Below are 24,571 nucleotides of genomic sequence, written 5' to 3'. Positions count from 1 at the left end.
TAGCGTGAACATTGGCAACTTTCACATTACAAACTAACTTGGACAAATTTTATGACAACATAGATTGATGAAAATTACTGTTAAAATTTTAAATCTTGTTTAAAAGTTTGCACTTATTTGTGTAGGAACAACAACGTTTAATAATAGATTTGAATTATTAGCTTTTAAATTAAAACTCCAACATTCTACCGACTAAGTCACCTAACAACGCTTTTTATTTTGATGTGCCAAGTTTCTTGTTTAAAATTACTTTGCGAGTTTCTGGTGCAAATAAAACATAATTTTATCTTGTATTTTATTTGCATTTTAAAAAATTAAAAAAAAATAAACATAAAAGTTTGTTAAAGTTTTTTGTAGATTTTCAAGTATTTTTAAATTTTGCTAACTGAATGGGTTATTTTGATTTCCGTATAATTTTTTTAATAAAAATTGAAACAGCAAGTAACAAAGTTTATAGCTGATTAGATTATAATAAAATTTAGTTTAAGAATTAAACGAAATAAAACATTAATATTTCGACGTAAGAAAAACTAGTTTTAGTTTTGTAAATATCCTTGATAATCGTAATGTCCATAACGTAATGTTTGCAAGGTATTGTACGGAAAACAAAATAAATAATTAGTAAAGCACATAATTATAGTTATTTTTCATAATTATAGTTATCATTAAATAGGTATAAATGAAAATATTTAATGTTTTCTGGATTCGAATTAAATATTTAGACATAATTGTATTAAATTTTTAATTTGGGTAATTTCATAGCGTTTGTAACGAGTAATGAGATGTCTCCTACATGGTCTTGGGGTTAGGATTCCTGGCTTTCACCCGGGTTCGATTCCCGGTGTAGGAATTTTTATTCAATTTTGATAACACAAATATTATTATGTTAAAATCACAGCTACTTTAAATCTGTTAGTAAGAATGAATTATAATTAATTTTTTGGCGTTTATTCTTGTCAGCCAAGTATAATTACTGGGGTCGGAACTTTAATAAACATTGGTGGTTTAGTTGTAGAATCCACGCCTGTCACGCTCGGGTTCGATTTTCAGCCAATGCAGTTTTTAATTAGTTCATGAGATCAAATTGTCAATTGATTTTATGATGCGACCGCTAAGATGTTGGCTATATTATTAATTTTTATAATACATAGTTAAGAAAATTGAAAGAAACGATTATCCATTATATAATAAAAAAAATTAAAGCTTAATTTTTAAAAAAACAAGATTGGAGCTTTGCGATTTTAAACTGTATTCTGAATTAAACACTTTTTTATTAGGCAAAGACACAGAAAACATCTTAGTATTGATCACTTAAACAATATGTTAAATTACAATACAATTGTTCCTTTTCTGCATATTTTTTTAAGATTTTCTATATATATATTTAAAAAAATTTATTTGATTAATAAGAGAAAGAATGTAAATATTTATAATTTATTCAATTTGGATAATTTAAATACTATTGTATGTGGTAATTTAATAATTTTATATGTTGTGTGTGTTCTATCCAATTAGTTAGTCTTTTATCGCTTCGAAGCGAAAAAAAGTTGGATCCATTAACTGCATTCAAGCGGGTGGGAAAATGCGCCACTATCTGCTGGGGTATTGGATTAACGCTTAAAGCGGTTAATAGAGCAACTTAATAGTCGCTTTAGGTCTTAAAGGGGTGTTTAAGTGGTTGTTTTTAAACCGGCAGCGTGGTGTAGTGGCCAAAACACTTGCTTACACTACTATGGTCTCGGTTTCGAACCCTGTAACAGCACTTAATCAGCAGCTCGATCATCGGGCAATTAGAACCAATAATACTTAACCTGCAAGAAACAGTTGTTTCTATATGTTTAGCTCGTGCAGTTGACCTTTCCAGATCCAACATAAACTTATCGAAGAAAAACTTATATACAAAAAAAAGGTATCAAATTTAAAAAAAAGTATATTTGACTAAATAAAGATTTGGTTTGGAATATTTAAAATTTAAATATTTTACATTTTATTTTGTAAAGCTTTAAGCGTTAATGCAATACCCCAGCAGACAGAGCCCATTTTCCACCCGCTTTAAAGCAGTTATTGGTGCCCCTTTTTTTCGCTTCGACGCGATTAACGGCCAACTAATGGCCTGTGTGATTGGTACAGCATAATATTTACTGGGATGACGATTTTGCAATAAAATTTAAAATAATTTTACCTAAAAGTTATTTTAAATTACGTAATACAAAAAATGTTACACAATTTATCTAATTTTGGTAATTTAAATAGTTATATGTAAAAAAATTTGCATAATTAAGTCTACGTGGTGTATATTGGTAATTTCTTCTAATAAAACAAGAGCAAATTGTTTTTATGGCAATATAAGTAAAATTACACACAACATCGTCTAAAATTTTTAAACTTAATCAAGAATTAACACATATTTTAAAAACAACAACGCCCGATAAGGGATTTGAACCCTTGACCGTTGGATTAAAAGTCCAACGCTCTACCGACTGAGCTAACCGGGCACGTGTTCTATTACTGTGTGTTTTGCAACTTGGATTATAGTTACTGATTGTAAACGTTTTTTTGGCAACAATTAAATATAGATGCACTTCATATTTTATTTCTATTTTAATTATTTAAAAATAATTAAACACAAACATTTGTTATATTTTTGTTATTGTTTTAAGTAACCCTCTCGCTTATATTTACAAACTGTTAAATCGACAGACTTCGGTTTGTAAATGAGATAGTTACTTTTATGAGGCAATTACGCAAAGATAATTTGTAATTAGAATTACTATAATAATTACTACATCAACAATACGCTGAAGTAAGTGACGATGGTACTTTGTCCGATTAATTGTTTTACTTCATAAATTTAAAAGGCGTAAGTTAACGTTTAAACAATTAGTTATAATCAAAAACAGAATATTAATCAAATTACTTTGTTTATTCATGTTGAATAATTCGAATTCCAATGCATAAATTAATTTGGGAATTTTTCGGTTGTTATGTGTTTGGTTAGTGATTAAAAAATATTATGAGTAGCGAGTTTCAAAGGATTTTTTAAACTACCATACTTAAAAATTTTATCTAAACTTTAAATTAGTTAACATATTTGATACTTTTCAATTTAGTTAATTTTTATAATTTGATTACCCACGTATCAGTTAGTTTGTGTATTTATGTTTGTAGCGTGAACATTGGCAACTTTCACATTACAAACTAACTTGGACAAATTTTATGACAACATAGATTGATGAAAATTACTGTTAAAATTTTAAATCTTGTTTAAAAGTTTGCACTTATTTGTGTAGGAACAACAACGCTTAATAATAGATTTGAATTATTAGCTTTTAAATTAAAACTCCAACATTCTACCGACTAAGTCACCTAACAACGCTTTTTATTTTGATGTGCCAAGTTTCTTGTTTAAAATTACTTTGCGAGTTTCTGGTGCAAATAAAACATAATTTTATCTTGTATTTTATTTGCATTTTAAAAAATTAAAAAAAAATAAACATAAAAGTTTGTTAAAGTTTTTTGTAGATTTTCAAGTATTTTTAAATTTTGCTAACTGAATGGGTTATTTTGATTTCCGTATAATTTTTTTAATAAAAATTGAAACAGCAAGTAACAAAGTTTATAGCTGATTAGATTATAATAAAATTTAGTTTAAGAATTAAACGAAATAAAACATTAATATTTCGACGTAAGAAAAACTAGTTTTAGTTTTGTAAATATCCTTGATAATCGTAATGTCCATAACGTAATGTTTGCAAGGTATTGTACGGAAAACAAAATAAATAATTAGTAAAGCACATAATTATAGTTATTTTTCATAATTATAGTTATCATTAAATAGGTATAAATGAAAATATTTAATGTTTTCTGGATTCGAATTAAATATTTAGACATAATTGTATTAAATTTTTAATTTGGGTAATTTCATAACGTTTGTAACGAGTAATGAGATGTCTCCTACATGGTCTAGGGGTTAGGTTTCCTCGCTTTCACCCAGGCGGCCCGGGTTCGATTACCGGTGTAGGAATTTTTATTCAATTTTGATAACACAAATATTATTATGTTAAAATCACAGCTACTTTAAATCTGTTAGTAAGAATGAATTATAATTAATTTTTTGGCGTTTATTCTTGTCAGCCAAGTATAATTACTGGGGTCGAAACTTTAATAAACATTGGTGGTTTAGTTGTAGAATCCACGCCTGTCACGCTCGGGTTCGATTTTCAGCCAATGCAGTTTTTAATTAGTTCATGAGATCAAATTGTCAATTGATTTTATGATGCGACCGCTGAGATGTTGGCTATATTATTAATTTTCATAATACATAGTTAAGAAAATTGAAAGAAACGATTATCCATTATATAATAAAAAAAATTAAAGCTTAATTTTAAAAAAAACAAGACTGGAGTTTTGCGATTTTAAACTGTATTCTGAATTAAACACTTTTTTATTAGGCAAAGACACAGAAAACATCTTAGTATTGATCACTTAAACAATATGTTAAATTACAATACAATTGTACCTTTGCTGCATATTGTTTTACGATTTTCTATATATATATTTATAAAAATTTATCTGATTAATAAGAGAAAGAGTGTAAATATTAATAATTTATTCAATTTGGATAATTTAAATACTATTGTATGTGGTAAATTAATAATTTTATATGTTGTGTGTGTTTTATCCAATTAGTTAGTCTTTTATCGCTTCGAAGCGAAAATAAGTTGGATCCATTAACTGCATTCAAAAAGGTGGGAAAATGCGCCACTATCTGCTGGGGTATTGGATTAACGCTTAAAGCGGTTAATAGAGCAACTTAATAGTCGCTTTAGGTCTTAAAGGGGTGTTTAAGTGGTTGTTTTTAAACCGGCAGCGTGGTGTAGTGGCCAAAACACTTGCTTACACTACTAAGGTCTCGGTTTCGAACCCTGTAACAGCACTTAATCAGCAGCTCGATCATCGGGCAATTAGAACCAATAATACTTAACCTGCAAGAAACAGTTGTTTCTATATGTTTAGCTCGTGCAGTTGACCTTTCCAGATCCAACATAAACTTATCGAAGAAAAACTTATATACAAAAAAAAGGTATCAAATTTAAAAAAAAGTATATTTGACTAAATAAAGATTTGGTTTGGAATATTTAAAATTTAAATATTTTACATTTTATTTTGTAAAGCTTTAAGCGTTAATGCAATACCCCAGCAGACAGAGCCCATTTTCCACCCGCTTTAAAGCAGTTATTGGTGCCCCTTTTTTTCGCTTCGACGCGATTAACGGCCAACTAATGGCCTGTGTGATTGGTACAGCATAATATTTACTGGGATGACGATTTTGCAATAAAATTTAAAATAATTTTACCTAAAAGTTATTTTAAATTACGTAATACAAAAAATGTTACACAATTTATCTAATTTTGGTAATTTAAATAGTTATATGTAAAAAAATTTGCATAATTAAGTCTACGTGGTGTATATTGGTAATTTCTTCTAATAAAACAAGAGCAAATTGTTTTTATGGCAATATAAGTAAAATTACACACAACATCGTCTAAAATTTTTAAACTTAATCAAGAATTAACACATATTTTAAAAACAACAACGCCCGATAAGGGATTTGAACCCTTGACCGTTGGATTAAAAGTCCAACGCTCTACCGACTGAGCTAACCGGGCACGTGTTCTATTACTGTGTGTTTTGCAACTTGGATTATAGTTACTGATTGTAAACGTTTTTTTGGCAACAATTAAATATAGATGCACTTCATATTTTATTTCTATTTTAATTATTTAAAAATAATTAAACACAAACATTTGTTATATTTTTGTTATTGTTTTAAGTAACCCTCTCGCTTATATTTACAAACTGTTAAATCGACAGACTTCGGTTTGTAAATGAGATAGTTACTTTTATGAGGCAATTACGCAAAGATAATTTGTAATTAGAATTACTATAATAATTACTACATCAACAATACGCTGAAGTAAGTGACGATGGTACTTTGTCCGATTAATTGTTTTACTTCATAAATTTAAAAGGCGTAAGTTAACGTTTAAACAATTAGTTATAATCAAAAACAGAATATTAATCAAATTACTTTGTTTATTCATGTTGAATAATTCGAATTCCAATGCATAAATTAATTTGGGAATTATTCGGTTGTTATGTGTTTGGTTAGTGATTAAAAAATATTATGAGTAGCGAGTTTCAAAGGATTTTTTAAACTACCATACTTAAAAATTTTATCTAAACTTTAAATTAGTTAACATATTTGATACTTTTCAATTTAGTTAATTTTTATAATTTGATTACCCACGTATCAGTTAGTTTGTGTATTTATGTTTGTAGCGTGAACATTGGCAACTTTCACATTACAAACTAACTTGGACAAATTTTATGACAACATAGATTGATGAAAATTACTGTTAAAATTTTAAATCTTGTTTAAAAGTTTGCACTTATTTGTGTAGGAACAACAACGCTTAATAATAGATTTGAATTATTAGCTTTTAAATTAAAACTCCAACATTCTACCGACTAAGTCACCTAACAACGCTTTTTATTTTGATGTGCCAAGTTTCTTGTTTAAAATTACTTTGCGAGTTTCTGGTGCAAATAAAACATAATTTTATCTTGTATTTTATTTGCATTTTAAAAAATTAAAAAAAAATAAACATAAAAGTTTGTTAAAGTTTTTTGTAGATTTTCAAGTATTTTTAAATTTTGCTAACTGAATGGGTTATTTTGATTTCCGTATAATTTTTTTAATAAAAATTGAAACAGCAAGTAACAAAGTTTATAGCTGATTAGATTATAATAAAATTTAGTTTAAGAATTAAACGAAATAAAACATTAATATTTCGACGTAAGAAAAACTAGTTTTAGTTTTGTAAATATCCTTGATAATCGTAATGTCCATAACGTAATGATTGCAAGGTATTGTACGGAAAACAAAATAAATAATTAGTAAAGCACATAATTATAGTTATTTTTCATAATTATAGTTATCATTAAATAGGTATAAATGAAAATATTTAATGTTTTCTGGATTCGAATTAAATATTTAGACATAATTGTATTAAATTTTTAATTTGGGTAATTTCATAACGTTTGTAACGAGTAATGAGATGTCTCCTACATGGTCTAGGGGTTAGGTTTCCTCGCTTTCACCCAGGCGGCCCGGGTTCGATTACCGGTGTAGGAATTTTTATTCAATTTTGATAACACAAATATTATTATGTTAAAATCACAGCTACTTTAAATCTGTTAGTAAGAATGAATTATAATTAATTTTTTGGCGTTTATTCTTGTCAGCCAAGTATAATTACTGGGGTCGGAACTTTAATAAACATTGGTGGTTTAGTTGTAGAATCCACGCCTGTCACGCTCGGGTTCGATTTTCAGCCAATGCAGTTTTTAATTAGTTCATGAGATCAAATTGTCAATTGATTTTATGATGCGACCGCTGAGATGTTGGCTATATTATTAATTTTCATAATACATAGTTAAGAAAATTGAAAGAAACGATTATCCATTATATAATAAAAAAAATTAAAGCTTAATTTTAAAAAAAACAAGACTGGAGTTTTGCGATTTTAAACTGTATTCTGAATTAAACACTTTTTTATTAGGCAAAGACACAGAAAACATCTTAGTATTGATCACTTAAACAATATGTTAAATTACAATACAATTGTACCTTTGCTGCATATTGTTTTACGATTTTCTATATATATATTTATAAAAATTTATCTGATTAATAAGAGAAAGAGTGTAAATATTAATAATTTATTCAATTTGGATAATTTAAATACTATTGTATGTGGTAAATTAATAATTTTATATGTTGTGTGTGTTTTATCCAATTAGTTAGTCTTTTATCGCTTCGAAGCGAAAATAAGTTGGATCCATTAACTGCATTCAAAAAGGTGGGAAAATGCGCCACTATCTGCTGGGGTATTGGATTAACGCTTAAAGCGGTTAATAGAGCAACTTAATAGTCGCTTTAGGTCTTAAAGGGGTGTTTAAGTGGTTGTTTTTAAACCGGCAGCGTGGTGTAGTGGCCAAAACACTTGCTTACACTACTAAGGTCTCGGTTTCGAACCCTGTAACAGCACTTAATCAGCAGCTCGATCATCGGGCAATTAGAACCAATAATACTTAACCTGCAAGAAACAGTTGTTTCTATATGTTTAGCTCGTGCAGTTGACCTTTCCAGATCCAACATAAACTTATCGAAGAAAAACTTATATACAAAAAAAAGGTATCAAATTTAAAAAAAAGTATATTTGACTAAATAAAGATTTGGTTTGGAATATTTAAAATTTAAATATTTTACATTTTATTTTGTAAAGCTTTAAGCGTTAATGCAATACCCCAGCAGACAGAGCCCATTTTCCACCCGCTTTAAAGCAGTTATTGGTGCCCCTTTTTTTCGCTTCGACGCGATTAACGGCCAACTAATGGCCTGTGTGATTGGTACAGCATAATATTTACTGGGATGACGATTTTGCAATAAAATTTAAAATAATTTTACCTAAAAGTTATTTTAAATTACGTAATACAAAAAATGTTACACAATTTATCTAATTTTGGTAATTTAAATAGTTATATGTAAAAAAATTTGCATAATTAAGTCTACGTGGTGTATATTGGTAATTTCTTCTAATAAAACAAGAGCAAATTGTTTTTATGGCAATATAAGTAAAATTACACACAACATCGTCTAACATTTTTAAACTTAATCAAGAATTAACACATATTTTAAAAACAACAACGCCCGATAAGGGATTTGAACCCTTGACCGTTGGATTAAAAGTCCAACGCTCTACCGACTGAGCTAACCGGGCACGTTTTCTATTACTGTGTGTTTTGCAACTTGGATTATAGTTACTGATTGTAAACGTTTTTTTGGCAACAATTAAATATAGATGCACTTCATATTTTATTTCTATTTTAATTATTTAAAAATAATTAAACACAAACATTTGTTATATTTTTGTTATTGTTTTAAGTAACCCTCTCGCTTATATTTACAAACTGTTAAATCGACAGACTTCGGTTTGTAAATGAGATAGTTACTTTTATGAGGCAATTACGCAAAGATAATTTGTAATTAGAATTACTATAATAATTACTACATCAACAATACGCTGAAGTAAGTGACGATGGTACTTTGTCCGATTAATTGTTTTACTTCATAAATTTAAAAGGCGTAAGTTAACGTTTAAACAATTAGTTATAATCAAAAACAGAATATTAATCAAATTACTTTGTTTATTCATGTTGAATAATTCGAATTCCAATGCATAAATTAATTTGGGAATTATTCGGTTGTTATGTGTTTGGTTAGTGATTAAAAAATATTATGAGTAGCGAGTTTCAAAGGATTTTTTAAACTACCATACTTAAAAATTTTATCTAAACTTTAAATTAGTTAACATATTTGATACTTTTCAATTTAGTTAATTTTTATAATTTGATTACCCACGTATCAGTTAGTTTGTGTATTTATGTTTGTAGCGTGAACATTGGCAACTTTCACATTACAAACTAACTTGGACAAATTTTATGACAACATAGATTGATGAAAATTACTGTTAAAATTTTAAATCTTGTTTAAAAGTTTGCACTTATTTGTGTAGGAACAACAACGCTTAATAATAGATTTGAATTATTAGCTTTTAAATTAAAACTCCAACATTCTACCGACTAAGTCACCTAACAACGCTTTTTATTTTGATGTGCCAAGTTTCTTGTTTAAAATTACTTTGCGAGTTTCTGGTGCAAATAAAACATAATTTTATCTTGTATTTTATTTGCATTTTAAAAAATTAAAAAAAAATAAACATAAAAGTTTGTTAAAGTTTTTTGTAGATTTTCAAGTATTTTTAAATTTTGCTAACTGAATGGGTTATTTTGATTTCCGTATAATTTTTTTAATAAAAATTGAAACAGCAAGTAACAAAGTTTATAGCTGATTAGATTATAATAAAATTTAGTTTAAGAATTAAACGAAATAAAACATTAATATTTCGACGTAAGAAAAACTAGTTTTAGTTTTGTAAATATCCTTGATAATCGTAATGTCCATAACGTAATGATTGCAAGGTATTGTACGGAAAACAAAATAAATAATTAGTAAAGCACATAATTATAGTTATTTTTCATAATTATAGTTATCATTAAATAGGTATAAATGAAAATATTTAATGTTTTCTGGATTCGAATTAAATATTTAGACATAATTGTATTAAATTTTTAATTTGGGTAATTTCATAACGTTTGTAACGAGTAATGAGATGTCTCCTACATGGTCTAGGGGTTAGGTTTCCTCGCTTTCACCCAGGCGGCCCGGGTTCGATTACCGGTGTAGGAATTTTTATTCAATTTTGATAACACAAATATTATTATGTTAAAATCACAGCTACTTTAAATCTGTTAGTAAGAATGAATTATAATTAATTTTTTGGCGTTTATTCTTGTCAGCCAAGTATAATTACTGGGGTCGGAACTTTAATAAACATTGGTGGTTTAGTTGTAGAATCCACGCCTGTCACGCTCGGGTTCGATTTTCAGCCAATGCAGTTTTTAATTAGTTCATGAGATCAAATTGTCAATTGATTTTATGATGCGACCGCTGAGATGTTGGCTATATTATTAATTTTCATAATACATAGTTAAGAAAATTGAAAGAAACGATTATCCATTATATAATAAAAAAAATTAAAGCTTAATTTTAAAAAAAACAAGACTGGAGTTTTGCGATTTTAAACTGTATTCTGAATTAAACACTTTTTTATTAGGCAAAGACACAGAAAACATCTTAGTATTGATCACTTAAACAATATGTTAAATTACAATACAATTGTACCTTTGCTGCATATTGTTTTACGATTTTCTATATATATATTTATAAAAATTTATCTGATTAATAAGAGAAAGAGTGTAAATATTAATAATTTATTCAATTTGGATAATTTAAATACTATTGTATGTGGTAAATTAATAATTTTATATGTTGTGTGTGTTTTATCCAATTAGTTAGTCTTTTATCGCTTCGAAGCGAAAATAAGTTGGATCCATTAACTGCATTCAAGCGGGTGGGAAAATGCGCCACTATCTGCTGGGGTATTGGATTAACGCTTAAAGCGGTTAATAGAGCAACTTAATAGTCGCTTTAGGTCTTAAAGGGGTGTTTAAGTGGTTGTTTTTAAACCGGCAGCGTGGTGTAGTGGCCAAAACACTTGCTTACACTACTAAGGTCTCGGTTTCGAACCCTGTAACAGCACTTAATCAGCAGCTCGATCATCGGGCAATTAGAACCAATAATACTTAACCTGCAAGAAACAGTTGTTTCTATATGTTTAGCTCGTGCAGTTGACCTTTCCAGATCCAACATAAACTTATCGAAGAAAAACTTATATACAAAAAAATGTATCAAATTTAAAAAAAAGTATAATTGACTAAATAAAGATTTGGTTTGGAATATTTAAAATTTAAATATTTTACATTTTATTTTTTAAAGCTTTAAGCGTTAATGCAATACCCCAGCAGACAGAGCCAATTTTCCACCCGCTTCAAAGCAGTTATTGGTGCCAACTAATGGCCTGTGTGATTGGTACAGCATAATATTTACTGGGATGACAAATTTGCATTGAAATTAAAAATAATTTTACCTAAAATTTCTTTTAAATTACGTATTACAAAAAATGTTACACAATTTATCTAATTTTGGTAATTTAAATAATCATATGTAAAAAAAATTGCATAATTAAGTCTGTGTGGTGTATATTGGTAATTTCTTCTAATAAAACAAGAGCAAATTGTTTTTATGGCAATATAAGTAAATTTACACACAACATCGTCTAACATTTTTAAACTTAATCAAGAATTAACACATATTTAAAAACAACAACGCCCGATAAGGGATTTGAACCCTTGACCGTTGGATTAAAAGTCCAACGCTCTACCGACTGAGCTAACCGGGCACGTTTTCTATTACTGTGTGTTTTGCAACTTGGATTGTAGTTACTGATTGTAAACGTTTTTTTGGCAACAATTAAATATAAATGCACTTCATATTTTATTTCTATTTTAATTATTTAAAAATAATTAAACACAAACATTTGTTATATTTTTGTTATTGTTTTAAGTAACCCTCTCGCTTATATTTACAAACTGTTAAATCGACAGACTTCGGTTTGTAAATGAGATAGTTACTTTTATGAGGCAATTACGCAAAGATAATTTGTAATTAGAATTACTATAATAATTACTACATCAACAATACGCTGAAGTAAGTGACGATGGTACTTTGTCCGATTAATTGTTTTACTTCATAAATTTAAAAGGCGTAAGTTAACGTTTAAACAATTAGTTATAATCAAAAACAGAATATTAATCAAATTACTTTGTTTATTCATGTTGAATAATTCGAATTCCAATGCATAAATTAATTTGGGAATTATTCGGTTGTTATGTGTTTGGTTAGTGATTAAAAAATATTATGAGTAGCGAGTTTCAAAGGATTTTTTAAACTACCATACTTAAAAATTTTATCTAAACTTTAAATTAGTTAACATATTTGATACTTTTCAATTTAGTTAATTTTTATAATTTGATTACCCACGTATCAGTTAGTTTGTGTATTTATGTTTGTAGCGTGAACATTGGCAACTTTCACATTACAAACTAACTTGGACAAATTTTATGACAACATAGATTGATGAAAATTACTGTTAAAATTTTAAATCTTGTTTAAAAGTTTGCACTTATTTATGTAGGAACAACAACGCTTAATAATAGATTTGAATTATTAGCTTTTAAATTAAAACTCCAACATTCTACCGACTAAGTCACCTAACAACGCTTTTTATTTTGATGTGCCAAGTTTCTTGTTTAAAATTACTTTGCGAGTTTCTGGTGCAAATAAAACATAATTTTATCTTGTATTTTATTTGCATTTTAAAAAATTAAAAAAAAATAAACATAAAAGTTTGTTAAAGTTTTTTGTAGATTTTCAAGTATTTTTAAATTTTGCTAACTGAATGGGTTATTTTGATTTCCGTATAATTTTTTTAATAAAAATTGAAACAGCAAGTAACAAAGTTTATAGCTGATTAGATTATAATAAAATTTAGTTTAAGAATTAAACGAAATAAAACATTAATATTTCGACGTAAGAAAAACTAGTTTTAGTTTTGTAAATATCCTTGATAATCGTAATGTCCATAACGTAATGATTGCAAGGTATTGTACGGAAAACAAAATAAATAATTAGTAAAGCACATAATTATAGTTATTTTTCATAATTATAATTATCATTAAATAGGTATAAATGAAAATATTTAATGTTTTCTGGATTCGAATTAAATATTTAGACATAATTGTATTAAATTTTTAATTTGGGTAATTTCATAACGTTTGTAACGAGTAATGAGATGTCTCCTACATGGTCTAGGGGTTAGGTTTCCTCGCTTTCACCCAGGCGGCCCGGGTTCGATTACCGGTGTAGGAATTTTTATTCAATTTTGATAACACAAATATTATTATGTTAAAATCACAGCTACTTTAAATCTGTTAGTAAGAATGAATTATAATTAATTTTTTGGCGTTTATTCTTGTCAGCCAAGTATAATTACTGGGGTCGGAACTTTAATAAACATTGGTGGTTTAGTTGTAGAATCCACGCCTGTCACGCTCGGGTTCGATTTTCAGCCAATGCAGTTTTTAATTAGTTCATGAGATCAAATTGTCAATTGATTTTATGATGCGACCGCTGAGATGTTGGCTATATTATTAATTTTCATAATACATAGTTAAGAAAATTGAAAGAAACGATTATCCATTATATAATAAAAAAAATTAAAGCTTAATTTTAAAAAAAACAAGACTGGAGTTTTGCGATTTTAAACTGTATTCTGAATTAAACACTTTTTTATTAGGCAAAGACACAGAAAACATCTTAGTATTGATCACTTAAACAATATGTTAAATTACAATACAATTGTACCTTTGCTGCATATTGTTTTACGATTTTCTATATATATATTTATAAAAATTTATCTGATTAATAAGAGAAAGAGTGTAAATATTAATAATTTATTCAATTTGGATAATTTAAATACTATTGTATGTGGTAAATTAATAATTTTATATGTTGTGTGTGTTTTATCCAATTAGTTAGTCTTTTATCGCTTCGAAGCGAAAATAAGTTGGATCCATTAACTGCATTCAAGCGGGTGGGAAAATGCGCCACTATCTGCTGGGGTATTGGATTAACGCTTAAAGCGGTTAATAGAGCAACTTAATAGTCGCTTTAGGTCTTAAAGGGGTGTTTAAGTGGTTGTTTTTAAACCGGCAGCGTGGTGTAGTGGCCAAAACACTTGCTTACACTACTAAGGTCTCGGTTTCGAACCCTGTAACAGCACTTAATCAGCAGCTCGATCATCGGGCAATTAGAACCAATAATACTTAACCTGCAAGAAACAGTTGTTTCTATATGTTTAGCTCGTGCAGTTGACCTTTCCAGATCCAACATAAACTTATCGAAGAAAAACTTATATACAAAAAAATGTATCAAATTTAAAAAAAAGTATAATTGACTAAATAAAGATTTGGTTTGGAATATTTAAAATTTAAATATTTTACATTTTATTTTTTAAAGCTTTAAGCGTTAATGCAATACCCCAGCAGACAGAGCCAATTTTCCACCCGCTTCAAAGCAGTTATTGGTGCCAACTAATGGCCTGTGTGATTGGTACAGCATAATATTTACTGGGATGACAAATTTGCATTGAAATTAAAAATAATTTTACCTAAAATTTCTTTTAAATTACGTATTACAAAAAATGTTACACAATTTATCTAATTTTGGTAATTTAAATAATCATATGTAAAAAAAATTGCATAATTAAGTCTGTGTGGTGTATATTGGTAATTTCTTCTAATAAAACAAGAGCAAATTGTTTTTATGGCAATATAAGTAAATTTACACACAACATCGTCTAACATTTTTAAACTTAATCAAGAATTAACACATATTTAAAAACAACAACGCCCGATAAGGGATTTGAACCCTTGACCGTTGGATTAAAAGTCCAACGCTCTACCGACTGAGCTAACCGGGCACGTTTTCTATTACTGTGTGTTTTGCAACTTGGATTGTAGTTACTGATTGTAAACGTTTTTTTGGCAACAATTAAATATAAATGCACTTCATATTTTATTTCTATTTTAATTATTTAAAAATAATTAAACACAAACATTTGTTATATTTTTGTTATTGTTTTAAGTAACCCTCTCGCTTATATTTACAAACTGTTAAATCGACAGACTTCGGTTTGTAAATGAGATAGTTACTTTTATGAGGCAATTACGCAAAGATAATTTGTAATTAGAATTACTATAATAATTACTACATCAACAATACGCTGAAGTAAGTGACGATGGTACTTTGTCCGATTAATTGTTTTACTTCATAAATTTAAAAGGCGTAAGTTAACGTTTAAACAATTAGTTATAATCAAAAACAGAATATTAATGAAATTACTTTGTTTATTCATGTTGAATAATTCGAATTCCAATGCATAAATTAATTTGGGAATTATTCGGTTGTTATGTGTTTGGTTAGTGATTAAAAAATATTATGAGTAGCGAGTTTCAAAGGATTTTTTAAACTACCATACTTAAAAATTTTATCTAAACTTTAAATTAGTTAACATATTTGATACTTTTCAATTTAGTTAATTTTTATAATTTGATTACCCACGTATCAGTTAGTTTGTGTATTTATGTTTGTAGCGTGAACATTGGCAACTTTCACATTACAAACTAACTTGGACAAATTTTATGACTACATAGATTGATGAAAATTACTGTTAAAATTTTAAATCTTGTTTAAAAGTTTGCACTTATTTGTGTAGGAACAACAACGCTTAATAATAGATTTGAATTATTAGCTTTTAAATTAAAACTCCAACATTCTACCGACTAAGTCACCTAACAACGCTTTTTATTTTGATGTGCCAAGTTTCTTGTTTAAAATTACTTTGCGAGTTTCTGGTGCAAATAAAACATAATTTTATCTTGTATTTTATTTGCATTTTAAAAAATTAAAAAAAAATAAACATAAAAGTTTGTTAAAGTTTTTTGTAGATTTTCAAGTATTTTTAAATTTTGCTAACTGAATGGGTTATTTTGATTTCCGTATAATTTTTTTAATAAAAATTGAAACAGCAAGTAACAAAGTTTATAGCTGAATAGATTATAATAAAATTTAGTTTAAGAATTAAACGAAATAAAACATTAATATTTCGACGTAAGAAAAACTAGTTTTAGTTTTGTAAATATCCTTGATAATCGTAATGTCCATAACGTAATGTTTGCAAGGTATTGTACGGAAAACAAAATAAATAATTAGTAAAGCACATAATTATAGTTATTTTTCATAATTATAGTTATCATTAAATAGGTATAAATGAAAATATTTAATGTTTTCTGGATTCGAATTAAATATTTAGACATAATTGTATTAAATTTTTAATTTGGGTAATTTCATAACGTTTGTAACGAGTAATGAGATGTCTCCTACATGGTCTAGGGGTTAGGATTCCTGGCTTTCATCCAGGCGGCCCGGGTTCGATTCCCTGTGTAGGAATTTTTATACAATTTTGATAACACAAATATTATTATGTTAAAATCACAGCTACTTTAAATCTGTTAGTAAGAATGAATTATAATTAATTTTTTGGCGTTTATTCTTGTCAGCCAAGTATAATTACTGGGGTCGGAACTTTAATAAACATTGGTGGTTTAGTTGTAGAATCCACGCCTGTCACGCTCGGGTTCGATTTTCAGCCAATGCAGTTTTTAATTAGTTCATGAGATCAAATTGTCAATTGATTTTATGATGCGACCGCTGAGATGTTGGCTATATTATTAATTTTCATAATACATAGTTAAGAAAATTGAAAGAAACGATTATCCATTATATAATAAAAAAAATTAAAGCTTAATTTAAAAAAAAACAAGACTGGAGTTTTGCGATTTTAAACTGTATTCTGAATTAAACACTTTTTTATTAGGCAAACACACAGAAAACATCTTAGTATTGATTACTTAAACAATATGTTAAATTACAATACAATTGTCCCTTTGCTGCATATTGTTTTACGATTTTCTATATATATATTTATAAAAATTTATCTGATTAATAAGAGAAAGAGTGTAAATATTAATAATTTATTCAATTTGGATAATTTAAATACTATTGTATGTGGTAAATTAATAATTTTATATGTTGTGTGTGTTTTATCCAATTAGTTAGTCTTTTATCGCTTCGAAGCGAAAATAAGTTGGATCCATTAACTGCATTCAAGCGGGTGGGAAAATGCGCCACTATCTGCTGGGGTATTGGATTAACGCTTAAAGCGGTTAATAGAGCAACTTAATAGTCGCTTTAGGTCTTAAAGGGGTGTTTAAGTGGTTGTTTTTAAACCGGCAGCGTGGTGTAGTGGCCAAAACACTTGCTTACACTACTAAGGTCTCGGTTTCGAACCCTGTAACAGCACTTAATCAGCAGCTCGATCATCGGGCAATTAGAACCAATAATACTTAACCTGCAAGAAACAGTTGTTTCTATATGTTTAGCTCGTTCAGTTGACCTTTCCAGATCCAACATAAACTTATCGAAGAAAAACTTATATACAAAAAAAAGGTATCAAATTTAAAAAAAAGTATATTTGACTAAATAAAGATTTGGTTTGGAATATTTAAAATGTAAATAATTTACATTTTATTTTGTAAAGCTTTAAGCGTTAATGCAATACCCCAGCAGACAGAGCCCATTTTCCACCCGCTTTAAAGCAGTTACTGGTGCCCCTTTTTTCGCTTCGACGCGATTAACGGCCAACTAATGGCCTATGTGATTGGTACAGCATAATATTTACTGGGATGACGATTTTGCAATAAAATTTAAAATAATTTTACCTAAAAGTTATTTTAAATTACGTAATACAAAAATTGTTACACAATTTATCTAATTTTGGTAATTTAAATAATTATATGTAAAAAAATTTGCATAATTAAGTCTACGTGGTGTATATTGGTAATTTCTTCTAATAAAACAAGAGCAAATTGTTTTTATGGCAATATAAGTAAAATTACACACAACATCGTCTAACATTTTTCAACTTAATCAAGAATTAACACATATTTTAAAAACAACAACGCCCGATAAGGGATTTGAACCCTTGACCGTTGGATTAAAAGTCCAACGCTCTACCGACTGAGCTAACCGGGCACGTTTTCTATTACTGTGTGTTTTGCAACTTGGATTATAGTTACTGATTGTAAACGTTTTTTTGGCAACAATTAAATATAAATGCACTTCATATTTTATTTCTATTTTAATTATTTAAAAATAATTAAACACAAACATTTGTTATATTTTTGTTATTGTTTTAAGTAACCCTCTCGCTTATATTTACAAACTGTTAAATCGACAGACTTCGGTTTGTAAATGAGATAGTTACTTTTATGAGGCAATTACGCAAAGATAATTTGTAATTAGAATTACTATAATAATTACTACATCAACAATACGCTGAAGTAAGTGACGATGGTACTTTGTCCGATTAATTGTTTTACTTCATAAATTTAAAAGGCGTAAGTTAACGTTTAAACAATTAGTTATAATCAAAAACAGAATATTAATCAAATTACTTTGTTTATTCATGTTGAATAATTCGAATTCCAATGCATAAATTAATTTGGGAATTTTTCGGTTGTTATGTGTTTGGTTAGTGATTAAAAAATATTATGAGTAGCGAGTTTCAAAGGATTTTTTAAACTACCATACTTAAAAATTTTATCTAAACTTTAAATTAGTTAACATATTTGATACTTTTCAATTTAGTTAATTTTTATAATTTGATTACCCACGTATCAGTTAGTTTGTGTATTTATGTTTGTAGCGTGAACATTGGCAACTTTCACATTACAAACTAACTTGGACAAATTTTATGACAACATAGATTGATGAAAATTACTGTTAAAATTTTAAATCTTGTTTAAAAGTTTGCACTTATTTGTGTAGGAACAACAACGCTTAATAATAGATTTGAATTATTAGCTTTTAAATTAAAACTCCAACATTCTACCGACTAAGTCACCTAACAACGCTTTTTATTTTGATGTGCCAAGTTTCTTGTTTAAAATTACTTTGCGAGTTTCTGGTGCAAATAAAACATAATTTTATCTTGTATTTTATTTGCATTTTAAAAAATTAAAAAAAAATAAACATAAAAGTTTGTTAAAGTTTTTTGTAGATTTTCAAGTATTTTTAAATTTTGCTAACTGAATGGGTTATTTTGATTTCCGTATAATTTTTTTAATAAAAATTGAAACAGCAAGTAACAAAGTTTATAGCTGATTAGATTATAATAAAATTTAGTTTAAGAATTAAACGAAATAAAACATTAATATTTCGACGTAAGAAAAACTAGTTTTAGTTTTGTAAATATCCTTGATAATCGTAATGTCCATAACGTAATGTTTGCACGGTATTGCACGGAAAACAAAATAAATAATTAGTAAAGCACATAATTATAGTTATTTTTCATAATTATAGTTATCATTAAATAGGTATAAATGAAAATATTTAATGTTTTCTGGATTCGAATTAAATATTTAGACATAATTGTATTAAATTTTTAATTTGGGTAATTTCATAGCGTTTGTAACGAGTAATGAGATGTCTCCTACATGGTCTTGGGGTTAGGATTCCTGGCTTTCACCCAGGCGGCCCGGATTCGATTCCCAGTGTAGGAATTTTTATTCAATTTTGATAACACAAATATTATTATGTTAAAATCACAGCTACTTTAAATCTGTTAGTAAGAATGAATTATAATTAATTTTTTGGCGTTTATTCTTGTCAGCCAAGTATAATTACTGGGGTCGGAACTTTAATAAACATTGGTGGTTTAGTTGTAGAATCCACGCCTGTCACGCTCGGGTTCGATTTTCAGCCAATGCAGTTTTTAATTAGTTCATGAGATCAAATTGTCAATTGATTTTATGATGCGACCGCTAAGATGTTGGCTATATTATTAATTTTTATAATACATAGTTAAGAAAATTGAAAGAAACGATTATCCATTATATAATAAAAAAAATTAAAGCTTAATTTTTAAAAAAACAAGATTGGAGCTTTGCGATTTTAAACTGTATTCTGAATTAAACACTTTTTTATTAGGCAAAGACACAGAAAACATCTTAGTATTGATCACTTAAACAATATGTTAAATTACAATACAATTGTTCCTTTTCTGCATATTTTTTTAAGATTTTCTATATATATATTTAAAAAAATTTATTTGATTAATAAGAGAAAGAATGTAAATATTTATAATTTATTCAATTTGGATAATTTAAATACTATTGTATGTGGTAATTTAATAATTTTATATGTTGTGTGTGTTCTATCCAATTAGTTAGTCTTTTATCGCTTCGAAGCGAAAAAAAGTTGGATCCATTAACTGCATTCAAGCGGGTGGGAAAATGCGCCACTATCTGCTGGGGTATTGGATTAACGCTTAAAGCGGTTAATAGAGCAACTTAATAGTCGCTTTAGGTCTTAAAGGGGTGTTTAAGTGGTTGTTTTTAAACCGGCAGCGTGGTGTAGTGGCCAAAACACTTGCTTACACTACTAAAGTCTCGGTTTCGAACCCTGTAACAGCACTTAATCAGCAGCTCGATCATCGGGCAATTAGAACCAATAATACTTAACCTGCAAGAAACAGTTGTTTCTATATGTTTAGCTCGTGCAGTTGACCTTTCCAGATCCAACATAAACTTATCGAAGAAAAACTTATATACAAAAAAAAGGTATCAAATTTAAAAAAAAGTATATTTGACTAAATAAAGATTTGGTTTGGAATATTTAAAATTTAAATATTTTACATTTTATTTTGTAAAGCTTTAAGCGTTAATGCAATACCCCAGCAGACAGAGCCCATTTTCCACCCGCTTTAAAGCAGTTATTGGTGCCCCTTTTTTTCGCTTCGACGCGATTAACGGCCAACTAATGGCCTGTGTGATTGGTACAGCATAATATTTACTGGGATGACAAATTTGCATTGAAATTAAAAATAATTTTACCTAAAATTTCTTTTAAATTACGTATTACAAAAAATGTTACACAATTTATCTAATTTTGGTAATTTAAATAATCATATGTAAAAAAAATTGCATAATTAAGTCTGTGTGGTGTATATTGGTAATTTCTTCTAATAAAACAAGAGCAAATTGTTTTTATGGCAATATAAGTAAATTTACACACAACATCGTCTAACATTTTTAAACTTAATCAAGAATTAACACATATTTAAAAACAACAACGCCCGATAAGGGATTTGAACCCTTGACCGTTGGATTAAAAGTCCAACGCTCTACCGACTGAGCTAACCGGGCACGTTTTCTATTACTGTGTGTTTTGCAACTTGGATTGTAGTTACTGATTGTAAACGTTTTTTTGGCAACAATTAAATATAAATGCACTTCATATTTTATTTCTATTTTAATTATTTAAAAATAATTAAACACAAACATTTGTTATATTTTTGTTATTGTTTTAAGTAACCCTCTCGCTTATATTTACAAACTGTTAAATCGACAGACTTCGGTTTGTAAATGAGATAGTTACTTTTATGAGGCAATTACGCAAAGATAATTTGTAATTAGAATTACTATAATAATTACTACATCAACAATACGCTGAAGTAAGTGACGATGGTACTTTGTCCGATTAATTGTTTTACTTCATAAATTTAAAAGGCGTAAGTTAACGTTTAAACAATTAGTTATAATCAAAAACAGAATATTAATCAAATTACTTTGTTTATTCATGTTGAATAATTCGAATTCCAATGCATAAATTAATTTGGGAATTATTCGGTTGTTATGTGTTTGGTTAGTGATTAAAAAATATTATGAGTAGCGAGTTTCAAAGGATTTTTTAAACTACCATACTTAAAAATTTTATCTAAACTTTAAATTAGTTAACATATTTGATACTTTTCAATTTAGTTAATTTTTATAATTTGATTACCCACGTATCAGTTAGTTTGTGTATTTATGTTTGTAGCGTGAACATTGGCAACTTTCACATTACAAACTAACTTGGACAAATTTTATGACTACATAGATTGATGAAAATTACTGTTAAAATTTTAAATCTTGTTTAAAAGTTTGCACTTATTTGTGTAGGAACAACAACGCTTAATAATAGATTTGAATTATTAGCTTTTAAATTAAAACTCCAACATTCTACCGACTAAGTCACCTAACAACGCTTTTTATTTTGATGTGCCAAGTTTCTTGTTTAAAATTACTTTGCGAGTTTCTGGTGCAAATAAAACATAATTTTATCTTGTATTTTATTTGCATTTTAAAAAATTAAAAAAAAATAAACATAAAAGTTTGTTAAAGTTTTTTGTAGATTTTCAAGTATTTTTAAATTTTGCTAACTGAATGGGTTATTTTGATTTCCGTATAATTTTTTTAATAAAAATTGAAACAGCAAGTAACAAAGTTTATAGCTGAATAGATTATAATAAAATTTAGTTTAAGAATTAAACGAAATAAAACATTAATATTTCGACGTAAGAAAAACTAGTTTTAGTTTTGTAAATATCCTTGATAATCGTAATGTCCATAACGTAATGTTTGCAAGGTATTGTACGGAAAACAAAATAAATAATTAGTAAAGCACATAATTATAGTTATTTTTCATAATTATAGTTATCATTAAATAGGTATAAATGAAAATATTTAATGTTTTCTGGATTCGAATTAAATATTTAGACATAATTGTATTAAATTTTTAATTTGGGTAATTTCATAACGTTTGTAACGAGTAATGAGATGTCTCCTACATGGTCTAGGGGTTAGGATTCCTGGCTTTCATCCAGGCAACCCGGGTTCGTTTCCCTGTGTAGGAATTTTTATACAATTTTGATAACACAAATATTATTATGTTAAAATCACAGCTACTTTAAATCTGTTAGTAAGAATGAATTATAATTAATTTTTTGGCGTTTATTCTTGTCAGCCAAGTATAATTACTGGGGTCGGAACTTTAATAAACATTGGTGGTTTAGTTGTAGAATCCACGCCTGTCACGCTCGGGTTCGATTTTCAGCCAATGCAGTTTTTAATTAGTTCATGAGATCAAATTGTCAATTGATTTTATGATGCGACCGCTGAGATGTTGGCTATATTATTAATTTTCATAATACATAGTTAAGAAAATTGAAAGAAACGATTATCCATTATATAATAAAAAAAATTAAAGCTTAATTTAAAAAAAAACAAGACTGGAGTTTTGCGATTTTAAACTGTATTCTGAATTAAACACTTTTTTATTAGGCAAAGACACAGAAAACATCTTAGTATTGATTACTTAAACAATATGTTAAATTACAATACAATTGTCCCTTTGCTGCATATTGTTTTACGATTTTCTATATATATATTTATAAAAATTTATCTGATTAATAAGAGAAAGAGTGTAAATATTAATAATTTATTCAATTTGGATAATTTAAATACTATTGTATGTGGTAAATTAATAATTTTATATGTTGTGTGTGTTTTATCCAATTAGTTAGTCTTTTATCGCTTCGAAGCGAAAATAAGTTGGATCCATTAACTGCATTCAAGCGGGTGGGAAAATGCGCCACTATCTGCTGGGGTATTGGATTAACGCTTAAAGCGGTTAATAGAGCAACTTAATAGTCGCTTTAGGTCTTAAAGGGGTGTTTAAGTGGTTGTTTTTAAACCGGCAGCGTGGTGTAGTGGCCAAAACACTTGCTTACACTACTAAGGTCTCGGTTTCGAACCCTGTAACAGCACTTAATCAGCAGCTCGATCATCGGGCAATTAGAACCAATAATACTTAACCTGCAAGAAACAGTTGTTTCTATATGTTTAGCTCGTGCAGTTGACCTTTCCAGATCCAACATAAACTTATCGAAGAAAAACTTATATACAAAAAAAAGGTATCAAATTTAAAAAAAAGTATATTTGACTAAATAAAGATTTGGTTTGGAATATTTAAAATGTAAATATTTTACATTTTATTTTGTAAAGCTTTAAGCGTTAATGCAATACCCCAGCAGACAGAGCCCATTTTCCACCCGCTTTAAAGCAGTTATTGGTGCCCCTTTTTTCGCTTCGACGCGATTAACGGCCAACTAATGGCCTATGTGATTGGTACAGCATAATATTTACTGGGATGACGATTTTGCAATAAAATTTAAAATAATTTTACCTAAAAGTTATTTTAAATTACGTAATACAAAAAATGTTACACAATTTATCTAATTTTGGTAATTTAAATAATTATATGTAAAAAAATTTGCATAATTAAGTCTACGTGGTGTATATTGGTAATTTCTTCTAATAAAACAAGAGCAAATTGTTTTTATGGCAATATAAGTAAAATTACACACAACATCGTCTAACATTTTTAAACTTAATCAAGAATTAACACATATTTTAAAAACAACAA

At 27.7% G+C, this 24,571-nt stretch overlaps 7 non-coding genes across 7 annotated transcripts; all 7 read right to left on the bottom strand.

The window, feature by feature from the left end:
- Positions 1 to 2,422: 2,422 nt before the first annotated feature.
- Positions 2,423 to 2,495, bottom strand: Trnak-uuu (transfer RNA lysine (anticodon UUU)). The gene has a single exon. It is a non-coding gene; the product is annotated as a tRNA-Lys (tRNA).
- Positions 2,496 to 5,596: 3,101 nt separating this feature from the next.
- On the bottom strand, positions 5,597 to 5,669 carry Trnak-uuu (transfer RNA lysine (anticodon UUU)). Its single transcript has one exon. It is a non-coding gene; the product is annotated as a tRNA-Lys (tRNA).
- Positions 5,670 to 8,770: 3,101 nt separating this feature from the next.
- On the bottom strand, positions 8,771 to 8,843 carry Trnak-uuu (transfer RNA lysine (anticodon UUU)). Its single transcript has one exon. It is a non-coding gene; the product is annotated as a tRNA-Lys (tRNA).
- A 3,068-nt stretch (positions 8,844 to 11,911) lies between these two features.
- On the bottom strand, positions 11,912 to 11,984 carry Trnak-uuu (transfer RNA lysine (anticodon UUU)). The gene has a single exon. It is a non-coding gene; the product is annotated as a tRNA-Lys (tRNA).
- Positions 11,985 to 15,052: 3,068 nt separating this feature from the next.
- Positions 15,053 to 15,125, bottom strand: Trnak-uuu (transfer RNA lysine (anticodon UUU)). The gene has a single exon. It is a non-coding gene; the product is annotated as a tRNA-Lys (tRNA).
- A 3,100-nt stretch (positions 15,126 to 18,225) lies between these two features.
- On the bottom strand, positions 18,226 to 18,298 carry Trnak-uuu (transfer RNA lysine (anticodon UUU)). The gene has a single exon. It is a non-coding gene; the product is annotated as a tRNA-Lys (tRNA).
- A 3,100-nt stretch (positions 18,299 to 21,398) lies between these two features.
- Positions 21,399 to 21,471, bottom strand: Trnak-uuu (transfer RNA lysine (anticodon UUU)). Its single transcript has one exon. It is a non-coding gene; the product is annotated as a tRNA-Lys (tRNA).
- Between the last annotated feature and the right edge of the window lie 3,100 nt (positions 21,472 to 24,571).

This window comes from Corella eumyota, chromosome 7, assembly GCF_963082875.1.
Source record: "Corella eumyota chromosome 7, kaCorEumy4.1, whole genome shotgun sequence".
NCBI classification, from domain to species: domain Eukaryota; kingdom Metazoa; phylum Chordata; class Ascidiacea; order Phlebobranchia; family Corellidae; genus Corella; species Corella eumyota.
This window is presented reverse-complemented; position numbering and strand designations above follow the sequence as displayed.